This window comes from Monodon monoceros, unplaced genomic scaffold (assembly GCF_005190385.1).
Source record: "Monodon monoceros isolate NGI ecotype Baffin Bay Population unplaced genomic scaffold, NGI_Narwhal_1 Super_Scaffold_11, whole genome shotgun sequence".
Lineage (NCBI taxonomy): Eukaryota > Metazoa > Chordata > Mammalia > Artiodactyla > Monodontidae > Monodon > Monodon monoceros.
The window spans coordinates 106,817,885-106,830,101 of NW_021703767.1; positions in this window are offsets into that span (position 1 = coordinate 106,817,885).

Consider the following 12,217-nt stretch of genomic DNA (forward strand, 5'->3'; position numbering starts at 1 on the left):
CTAAGGACAGGAAATTCCTAACCTGCCTGGTTCTATGTCATCAAATTCCTCTCCTATATCAACTATCATCTCAATAGTAGGTATAGTAGCATTTCTATCTGTACGTCTTTGCCACAGTCCTTCAAACAGTAGCTAATGATGTATTGGAAACGTTAATCCCATGTTGTTCTAATACATAAAACTTGCAGTGGTTTCTCACTTCACTCTACAAACCCGACTCCAGCTGTATGTGATCTGACCCCTGCCAGCCTCTTCCATCAACCAACCTCTCCTCCTCTTCCTCAAATGTGCACATCTATTCCTGGTCCTTCCCACTTGCTGTCCTCCCTGCTCGGGATGCTTTTCTTCCATATCTTGTGTGATAGGCTTCATCATTCAGGTCCCCTCTCCAGAAATAAGACCCTCTTGACAACCCCCATCAACGTTCTATTCCTTGCTAACATTTACTTCTTCATAATGCTTGCCACTATCTGAAATTACCTTATTTTACTTTATCATTGACTCTCTTATTAGAATATAAGCTTCAAGAGAGCAGCAGAAATGTGATTTATTCATTACTGTATGGCCCTTACCTAATCCTACAACAGTGCCTGGCCTGTACTAGGATATGCAATAAATAATGAGGAATGAATGAATTTCACATACACTAATTTGCTGAATGAGGCTTTTAAGCCCTCATCTTTCAAGTTTGAGTGCATGTTCTTATTCCAGCTGCCCTTCAGTGAATGTGTATATTCCTTTTACCAGGTTCTAGGGTCCTGGAGCTCACAGGCAAAAGGGGGCAGATAAATAAACTACAGCCCAGGGGTAGCCAATTGGTGATCCATGGGCCGAATCTTAGCTTGCCACGGGTATTTGGTTTGTGCAATGTTTGTTTTAGTGAACTAGCTGCTAACATTTTTTAATTGGAAATACATAAAAACCTAGACCTCCAACTTTTTTATAAGAATTAGAATACGTGAGATCTACAATCCCTCAAGGCAACAACTGACTAGCACCAAGCAGCCCTCCGGTTGGGGTGTGCACACTACAGTGTGTTATAGTTCTGTCTACTCCCTCTTAATTGCAGCAGCGAAGCAGGTGTCAGTTTGCATTTATCACTGTGTGGACGGCGGTATCTTTCTTGGATCCTACGGCTTTTGCTCACTGATGTTACCTGCCTGAACGTTGCAGTAGACCCCTGACATCTCGAAAGATATCCAAGACCTATATGAATCCCCACATCTGTGAATGTGGCATTGTTTGTATAGGCTCCTGGGTCAGTTGAAAATCAGATTGTGTACTGTGCCCAAAATCTCTCCACTAGTTACCTGCAGTCTAATGTGGTTTCCCTTTTCAAACTGGAATTCCTCACTCGGGCAGCTGTTTCATTGCTGGAGCACTCACAGAAAAATTCCACAAGTGGATTCTTCCTGGTTTTACATAGAGCGTATGACACATGAGATCTTTGAACAGAGCACAAGGCACATCATAATGCTAAGCCACCCTGAGGTTTAGTATTCCACCCTAAATTACAAAACTAATTTTCCGCTCAAAATATATTCTTTTCTTGGGCTTTTTGAAAAAAACCAAGTTTCATTCATTGGACAATAACACACACACACGTATGCATATACACATATATATGGGGGGGGTGGTATATTTGATGTATATTAACTTGAGGTGTACAACATAGTGATTCACAATTTTTAAAGGTTACGTTCCATTTGTAGTTATTATAAAATATTGGCTGTATTCCCTGTGTTGTACAATATATCCTTGTAGCTTATTTATTTTATACATAATAGTTGGTACTTCTTAATCCCCTACCCATCTTGCCTCTTCCCCCTTCCCTCTCCCCACTGGTAACCACTAGTTTATTCTCTACATCTGTGAGGCTTTTTTGTTATACTCACTAGTTTTATTTTTTAGATTCCACATGTAAGTGATATACAGTATTTCTCTTCCTCTGTCTGATTTATTTCACTTAGCATAATACCCTCCAAGTCCATCCATGTTGTTGTAAATGGCAAGGTTGCATTCTTTTTATGGCTGAGGAGTGTTCCATTGAGGAGTATTCCATTGTGTGTGTGTGTGTGTGTATATATATTACATCTTCTTTAGCCATTCCTCTGTTGATGGACACATGTTGCTTCCATGTCTTGGCTACTGTAAATAATGCTGCTGTGAACACTGGGGTGCATGTATCTTTTCGAATTAATGTTTTCATTTTCTTCAGATACATGCCCAGGAGTGGAATTGCTGGATCATGTGGTAGTCCTATTTTCAGGTTTTGAGGAACCTCTATAATGTTTTCTACAGTGGCTGCACCAATTTCCATTCCTACCAATACTGTACAAGGGTTCCCTTTTCTCCACACCCTCCTCAGCATTTATTTGTGGTCTTTTTGTTGTAGCAGACGACATTTTATACACGATTGAAAGTGAGAGCGAACTTGAAAACAGTCAAATTGCAAATGTCAAGTTTCTACTGTAATTGCATATACACCTGATGATAGCTTTCATGATAGGTTTCTACCTAGAGAAATAAGGGTAGCGAAAGTCTTGATGTTCAGGTATGTGGCAGATACCCTGCATATAATTAACACCTGCTTGCAGGATACTTGCTATCTGGGTGGAGACAAATACGTTTTTTAAAAGCCAAGTAACATCCAAAGTAATCCTGAGTATATTTTAGGTCCAAGCAAGCAGTACACTGAGGGCTGAGTTCAAGAAGGAAGAGGGACCGCTGTGGCCTAGGCGCCTTGGAAAGTTCATAGAGAATAGGGAGCATGGGCTGGGCCTAGGATGGGAAGGATTTAAAAGGATAAGAAGGAAGAGGCAGTGTAACCTTGAGGCAAGATTCGAGTTATAGACTCAGGGCAGCTTGGAGTGTGCCCCGAGAGGGCACACTAGGCTTGTTTGCTCTTACAGGAGGGGCTCATTAGGGGCATAATGAACTAATATTGGAGCAGAAATGGTGAGGCTTATGGAGTCAGACTGCCTGGGGTCTGCTGTCTAATTTTGCACATACTACTTAACCCCTCTAAGCTTCCATTTCCCAGCCGTGAAGTAGTCATTGAACCTGCTGTATTCAGATAAGCATTAAAGGAATCGTACATATAATACACTTAGTGCAGTGTTAGGCTTGTAGTAAGTGTTAAATAAATAATGGTATTATCATTATTAACATCATCGAAAGCTTGGGGATGCCAGAATAAGGTGCCTTGTAGACCGGAGAGCCGTTTTAAGCAGATGGGTGGCTATCATTTTCCTAAGATTGCCCTAACAAATTACCACAAACTTGATGACTTAAAACAAGTGTCTTCCCCTCACAGTTCTGGAGGCTAGAAGACTGGAATCAAGGTGTCGGCAGGACCATGCTCCCTCTGAAGATTCTAGGGAAGAATCCTTCCTCGATTCTTCTGGCAATCCTTGGCTTGTAGCTGTGTCACTGCATTCTCTGCCTCCATCTTCACATGGCCTTTTTCTCTGTATGTGTCCTCTTCTCTTCTTATAAGGACACCAGTCATTAGATTTAGGGCCCACCCTAATCCAGCATGGCCTCATCGTAACTAGTTATATCTGCAAAGACACTATGTCCAAATAAGGTCACATTCTAAGGTTCTACGTGGATGTGAATTTTGGGGGGACACTATTCAACTCACTACAGGGACATAAGAAAAAAAATGTTGAAAGAAATTGGAAACATTTTAAAAAACATTTTCATTTTGAAATAATTTTAGACATAAAAAAGTTGGCAAAAATACTACAAAGAATTCCTGTATATCCTTCACCCAGGTTTCCCAAATATTAACTTGTTACCACACTTGCTTTATCACTCTCTCCCTCATACACACATGTGTATGTGTATGTAATGGATCTGATATTTTTGAGAGGAAGTTGTTACAGTCATGATGTCCCTTTACCTGTAAGTATCTCAGTGCATACTCCCTTAAAAACAAGGACATTTCTCTTACATAGTCACAATATAATTATCAAAGTCAGGAAATTAACTTAATTGATCCCAAACTATAATCACTGACATTTTTCACATATTGCCAATTTTCCTATCAATGTCCTTTTCCTGGTCCAGGATCCAATCTAGAATCACACGATGCCTTTAGTCCTTTCATCTGCAACAGTTCCTCAGTCTGTCTTTCATCACTTTAACATTTTTGTTTGGGGGAGATTTGTTTTATTTTTCCCCATATGATAGTTTGATAAATTTCAAATCTTTAAGGAAAATTGTAAGAGTTGTACAAGCACTACCCTTATATTCATTACCTAAGGTTCATTAATAGTTGATGTTTTGCTACACTTGCTTCGTATCTCTACGTATCTATGTGTAGACACATATTTTTCTTTTTCTTTTCTGAACGATTTGAGTTACTTCACCCCTAAATACCTTAGCGTGTAACACCCAAGATCAAGGACATGTGCCTACATAGCCACAATACAACTGTCCTCATGCTTAGGAAATTTAAACACTGATATAGTTATGTAATACACAGTTTCTGTTTGAATTCTCCAGACAGTTGTAGTAATGTCCTGTATAACTGTGGGTTGGTTGTTTGATCCAGGATCCAATCAAAGATTATCTATTGTATTTAGTTGAGTATCTCTTAGGCCACATTTATCTAGAAAATTCCCCGTGATTAGATTCATGTTAAACAGTTTTGGGAAGCATACTACATAGATGATTGCATATTCTCAGTGTATCACTCAGAGGGCATATGTCAATTCGGCCCACTATCGGTGATGTTAAGTTTGATCACTTGACCGAGGTGGTGTCTACCAGATCTCTTCACTGTAAAGGTATCTTTAATCTGTACTCTGTGGGGTTATACATGAAGACAGTGAATTTCCTGTTCCTTGAGAGTTTTTACCAGTGGCTTTACCATCCATTCATGGCCTTGGCTGGAAAATGTTTTTTCCAATTCTAGTTTGTTTAAACATTTATTCTTCTGAAAAGAAGAGCTTTCCCTTCACCTCTTAAATTTTTTTTTTTTTCCCTCTGTGTTGGGTCTTTGCTGCTATACATGGACTTTCTCTAGTTGCGGCCAGCGGGGGCTATTCTTCATTGCGGTGCATGGGCTTCTCATTGCGGTGGCTTCTCTTGTTGCGGAGCACGGGCTCTAGGCGCACGGGCTTCAGTAGTTGTGGCATGCAGGCTCGGTAGTTGTGGCTCGCGGGCTCTAGAGCTCAGGCTCAGTAGTTGTGGCGCACGGGCTTAGTTGCTCTGTGGCATGTGGGGTCTTCCCAGGCCAGGGCTCAATCCTGTGTCACCCTGCACTGGCAGGCAGATTCTTAACCACTGTGCCACAAGGGAAGTCCCTCCACCTCCTTAATATTTTAAAGTATCTATGGATTCATAGATTTGTAAAATTCCATGTGTTATAATTCATTCCTATCATTATACATTATGATGTTGAAATCATGCCAAATTAGGCCAGTGGCCATGCCAATTTAAGCCAGCTCCTTTGACCTTTCGATATGCCCCCATTTATTTTGGGGCGTTACATTACTTTCTTGTACAACAAGATTATCCAGGCTCACCTGGTACTTTCTCTGCTTTCAACCTAGGAATGAGCCACTCCTCTAAGAAGTATAGGTTCTTTTAAGGGAGGGACCAAATTCTGGCTATTGGGGTGTCATTGTTTCTACACCTTTTTGTATGAAACTTCTGATTCCAATCCATCACTATAAGATTCTTTCCCTTTTCCCCCCGTCCCCCCACCCCGGTGTAAAACAGTGGTTTTGTAGAATGTCCCTTAATTGGGGATTTTCCTTGTGGTTAGATATGGGTTTTGATACAACAGAAGTGAGTGTCCTCTCAGCGCACCCTCTTAGGAGGCATATCATGTCGATTTGTCCCATTACTGATGGTGTCAGCTTTGATCATTGTGTTAAGGTAGTGTCTGCCAGTGTTCTCTACTTAAATGTTACTATTTTTACCTTTGTAATCAGATACTTTAAGATCATATATTTTCATCATAATTCTGCCTGCTAACTTTAGCATCCATTGATGATTTTTGCCAGAAACATTTACTGAAAATAATTTTCTGGGACTTCCCTGGTGGTCCAGTGGGTAAGACTCCGCGCTCCCAGTGCAGGGGGCCCGGGTTCGATCCCTGGTCAGGGAGCTAGATCCCGCGTGCATACCGCAACTAAGAGCTTGCATGCCACAACTAAGGAGCCCGCCTGCCGTAACTAAAAGATCCTGCATGCCACAACTAAGACCCAGCGCAGCCAAAATAAATAAAATAATTTTCTAATTCTATAATACCATCCCTTCTACATGTATTAGTTAGAGTCTCACTGGAAGGAAGAGCATTTCTTCATTTGTAAATGGACTAATTTTGTGGGTTGTAATTCATTACTATCATTATGTATTTTGTTGTTCAAATTATCCCAAATGTGGCCAATGGGAACCCCCTTAAGCTTTGAGATGAACATTTTAAAAACTTTTCTTCACATGTATGATTTACCGAAAGATTCCACCATTTGTACGTTCTCTGGAAGTGTAAAACAGGAAGTTCTCGGGCTTTCTCATCAGCACTGGCTTTAGAGGGCATGAAGTGACTTTTGAAGGTCAAGATGCCTACACACGGCCAGTTCTTAGGGCTTCTCATGGCTGCAATTTCCGGAACAACTGTCCTCCAGTCCAGGACAACCTCCCTCCCTCACGGATTATAAAAGTTTCCATACTCTTGACAATCTGTTCTTTCCTGACAGGAGCCTTTTAGTTTGCAGTACGAGGTAGTAATAAGCACTACCGCCACTAGAGGTCACTGTTTGGCTGGAGGCGCTGGAAGATCTCACTGATCAGCTGGAATCGTAAGCCTTATTCTGAACACAATAAGGACTTGTCTGTTTTCAAAGGAGCAACAGTATCTTTAGACATGTCCACTTAAGCCTCATTTGGGCCCTTAATCAGACTTGAATCCTCGATAACAACTCCAAGAGTATACGCCTTTGCTAAGTTCTGCTGGCAGAAGAATAGACAGCAACCCCAATATATATGTGCACCGAGTTCCAGGTGCCATTCTATTTCACATATAGTAACTCATTTAGCATCTTTCAAAAACCCTGTGGTGGTGGGGAACCCATGAGGAGGTGACTTCACCCAGCTAGTAAGCGGTTGAGCCAGGATTCAACCCGAAATGGTTTGCTCATATACTCACCCACTGTATTGTGTATCCACCTGCATGGCTTTGCTAGAGTCCCATTTTGATCCCATCTTTCCATATCAAGCCTGGAATCACTGGCCTCTTTATAAACTGCTCACATAATGAGATTTGAAATTGTCGAGCCTTTCATAGCTTGGCAGTGGATGCCGCTCACCTGCTGTGCCCTGGGAGCTCGTCCAGCAGCCGTGCCCTGGCCCACACCTCAGCCCAGCCTGCCTTTGTGGCGGCAAGCTGGCTAGTCTTGGGGTTGCTCCCAGTAACCCTGTGGCCCTGTTCAGTGTCATGCCCAGAGTATCCGAGGCCACCAGCTTTCCCCCACTTGGCCCTTACTTCCTAGAAGCAGTAGCAGCCTGCTTTGGAAGCTGCTTCAAATTAAGCCCAAAGAAAGATACCTGATAAGGTTTGAGGTCTTTCCTCCTTGGCAGTGGGTGGTGGAAGGGTCACGGGTTCTGGAGTTAGACCAGCCTGCATTAGAAACCCGTTGGTCCTGATCAGTGCTGTGTGGCCTTGGATAGAATTGCTAAACTCCTCTGAGCCTGAGTTTCCTCATCTTTGCGTAGACAGTGATAACATTTCCCTGAAGGCTGTGAGAATTAATGATATACATAAAGGATACCAGTACAGGGTAGGAGGTACTTGATAGATTTGACTATTATCACTTCCTTAAAGGCACAGCCCAATCCCCACCAATCAGAACAGCTGAACCTGATGTCACAGCCTCGGTGGAGCTCTCCTTTTTACCAAACACGGGTGCTTCCTACTGCCTGTGTTATTTCTTGAGCAATGAAAACACTGGCAAGTGTCATCTCTTGTGCCTATACTACTCGACTCCAATCAGAGCTGGGACGGTCCTTTATACAAACTCTAGACACCTCGTCTTAATCAGGGACCCAAAACAGTGCCCAGCACATGACTGTTGATGACAGAAACTAACTGAAGTCAGTTCACAAGTATTTATGGAGTATTTACCAAGTGTCAGGCCATGGGTCAGCCTCTGGGAACAGGGAGGAGATTAAAACCCAGCCTCCCACTGAAGGAGCTCCTGCTAAGGCTAAATTTTTCTGCAAAGGCCTGGAATAGTTCGTGCACTTTTCCAAGCATCCGATTCCCAGGGGAGGGCTTTCTTGGTCGAGGCAGTCTGGTTCACTGCGTTTCAAACAGGAGGCAAAAGCAAAGTCCACAGCCCAGAGCCTTTCACCCTGGAGAGCACATAACATAGCCTTTAGTGCCCGAGGGCCCGGGGGTAAGAGATGGTGAGAGAGGAGATAGCCACGCCCTCCTCACCACGAGGGGGCAGTGTTAGACCGCAGGCGGCGGAGAACTCAGTCAGTGATGGGTTCCCTGGTGACTCACTCCAGCAATGTGGTGTCTGCATGATTTGTTCTTGGGTGGAGTGGAAAAAGGAAAGAGAACGGGTCGGAAAAAATGAAACCATCTGTTGAATTCGCAAGCTGCCACAGTCAGGAGTTCAACCAATGTTCAAGTGACTCTAAGTATTTTTAGTGCAAAGGAATAAGGTAATTTGAGGGTTTCAGAAAACAAGCCCTATCCAGAAACCCAAATGATAATTGAAGAAATACTATGCATTAGCAAAAGCTTTACTCTTTCCTTTGCAAAAACAAAATGACTTTTTTTTTTTTCCAGGAAAAGGAAGGCTTTCAGAAGATAAAAGAAACACAGTTGACTGAGTAAACCCCTCCCCACCCTTTGCAACTGAATAAAGAACCTTCCCTCTTATCTAGGTTCAGAACGTCAAGCAACCTCGGTGTGGGCCCTTCATAAATATTCATCGATGATGAAAACGTTGAGAGTGCAAAGGTTCTGTCATCTCAAGAACCCTTCTGAAATGCCAGCAACTGAAGCAGGATCTCCACTATCCTTGGCAAATCTTGAACAAGAAAAGCTCATTTCAGCTGGTTATGTGGGAAGAAACTGAACAAGGACAGTGGATTAATCCCTCCCAGAGTCTGGGGTTGTGACTGTCCTTACAAAGAGCAGCGCAAACTGAAGCCATGGGTAGGATTTTTTAAACAACCACTCCCAAAACATCCAAGTCATTGGGATTCAGTGAGTCCACTTTGTGGAAAAAACCTGCCCTGCTTCCTGTGCATCGGAGAAGCAGGCTGTGCCTATGAGCACACAACTAATGTCAGAGCAGGGTGCGGCAGTGCATCTGTCATCTTAAACCATCCTGATCACGCTGTATCCATTGAGCTGAGGGACATTCAGAGAGAACATGGTGAAACCAATACATTGGTATGTTGTCCGGTCAAGGTCTGCTTGTTTTGGCCCGGGGAACACCTGGCCTTGGCCCGCGTGATCTCGATAAACAGAGATGAATGTACCTCAGTAACCATTGCCCAGACTGCCTGGGTTAGTGAAGCCCGGTTCTGGCGGAATTGTGCCAGCAGGGCTTGGAGTCCTTCCATCAGAGAGCTGGTCTCCATTGGCCCCTACAGAGACCTCTTTCTGGTTCTCCATTTGCCAGTCATTGACTCAGGCCAGAACAGGGGTAGGGCAGCCACTGCTTGGGTGTGGGCCTGGGCTATCTTAGGCCTGGAACAGAACAGCCCTATTTCCTCACACCAGCCCCCCAGGCTCCACCCACCGCCCACACCACCAGCCCAAGGAGTAGCCTCTGCCCTCTCTCGGCACTAGAAGGGGACGAGTGGCTTCCCAGCTGTTTGGGGCTCCCAGGCGCCGGGGGTTCTCTGAGGCTAATGCCATGATGTAAGGGGCAGTAGGAGCCGAAGTCCCCTCTCATGGACTCGAACCCGCAGCCAGCGTGGTGGCACCTGGGTGTGCAGGCCAGGCCCTGGGAGAACCATGGCACCGGCCACAGCTTCAGCCCTCTGACCGCGGCCTCGCATATGTACCTCTATTTCTGGTGCCCCCCGCCCCTCCTCCCTGCCACCCACCTTGTCAAAACTCGCCCTTTCATTCTTCCTTCAGAGACTGATCCAGGACCTACATGCGCAAGGCAGACCTTTGCTGAGAGAGGTAGGCTGTGGCTCCCTCCTCACAGATCCAAAAGGCCAGGAAGGAAAAGAGCATTAACTGAGGTCGTGCTTTGTGCCCAAAGCTTCAGATGCAGGGTCTCTCTTAATCCTGCCCTGTCACCGGAGCAGAAGGTCTCATTATTCCCATAAGAACCTGAGGCCAAGAGCAGGCCCTCTACCGCCTGAGCTCAAAGTCCAGCTTTGCTCCTCACCGTGTGACCCTGGGCGGCTGATCTGACCTACATGCCCGCCTTGCCAGGAAATGGGAATCAGGCTGTTGAAAGCACAGAAGGAGTTAACTTATGTAAAAAGCACCGGGGGGGCTTCCATGGTGGCGCAGTGGTTAAGAATCCACCTGCCAATGCAGGGGACACGGGTTCAAGCCCTGGTCCGGGAGGATCCCACATGCCGCGGAGCAACTAAGCCCACGAGTCACAACTACTGAGCCCACGTGCCACAAGTACTGAAGCCCGCATGCCTAGAGCCTGTGTTCCGCAACAAGAGAAGCCACCGCAATGAGAAGCCTGCGCAGCGCAACCAAGAGTAGCCCCCGCTCGCCGCAACTAGAGAAAGCCTGCGTGTAGCGATGAAGACCCAATGTAGCCAAAAAATTAAAATTAAAAAAAAAAAAGCGTCGAGAGAAGCAGTGTTAGTTATCATCATACAGTATTAGCTTTATACGTTAAAGATGAGAAAACAGAGGCCACGGATCAGGTGTAAAGCACAGATTCTGATGGGCTCCATGCAAATGCTCCCCTGAACCCCATGCTGTTTCTCTTTAACATTGTAAAGTGTGGTCCCATCCCAGGGATGGTTACACTGAGCCTTAAAAGTGAGTTTTACGGCTTCCCTGGTGGCGCAGTGGTTGAGAGTCCGCCTGCCGATGCAGGGGACACGGGTTCGTGCCCCGGTCCGGGAGGATCCCACACGTCGCGGAGCGGCTGGGCCCGTGAGCCATGGCTGCTGAGCCTGCACGTCCGGAGCCTGTGCTCCGCAACGGGAGAGGCCACAACAGTGAGAGGCCCGAGTACCCCACCCCCCCCGAAAAAAAAAAAAAAAGTGAGTTTTAGACCACTGTGTGGGAGAGAATTTGGAGAACCAGAGGCACTGGAGTCTTATTTGGGCCCTGAAATTGTACCCCTTGAGCTGAAGGCTGCCAGCTGCCAGCGGTGGGCTCATTCCCCATCTCGGGGCAGGAAGGTCCAGCCTGCTCTGGAGAGGGCTGGCCCTGGTTCCTCCCCTCCTCTACTTGGCAGCCAACTGAGACCACAGGGTTCTGACTGTAACATCCTCATCCCCATCGCTATCCTAAAATCTGAGTTGTTTTTCCTAAAAATATGGCAGAGGTGGAATTTAAACTCAAGCCCTCCTGGCTCCAAAGCCCATGGACTTTCCATTCTTATCTTGGTCAGCTGCCCATAGCTGCCCAGACATCTGTGGCAGACAGACAAATGAGGCCACTGGGATTGACACAGTCGGGACTCGGCCTTCATGTGTGGTGGAGGCAGGGAACAGGAAACTGGGCCAAAGGCCGAGGCTGCAGGGAGCGGAGCGGGGACGGGCACAAATGCATAACTAAGTTATCCAATCACTCAACTTATAAGTCCAATCAGTGGGGAGACCGTACACACTAACCTAACATGCTACGAGGGGCTCACTTCGGCCCCAAAGCAGAAAAGTATCCAGAGGTGTCTTGGGTCAGGCAAACTATGGTCTCAAGGGTGCAACATTTTCTGGAGCTAGGGCTTCCCTGGTGGCACAGTGGTTAAGGAATCCACCTGCCAACGCACAGGTTCGAGCCCTGGTCCGGGAAGATCCCACATGCCACAGAGCAACTAAGCCCGTGAGCCACAACTACTGAGCCTGTGCTCTAGAGCCAGCGAGTCACAACTACTGAGCCCACGTGCCACAACTACTGAGGCCCAGGGGCCTAGAGCCCGTGCTCTGCAACGAGAAGCCACTACAATGAGAAGCCCGCGCACTGCAACGAAGAGTAGCCCCCATTTGCTGCAACTAGAGAAAGCCCGCGTGCAGCAACGAAGACCCA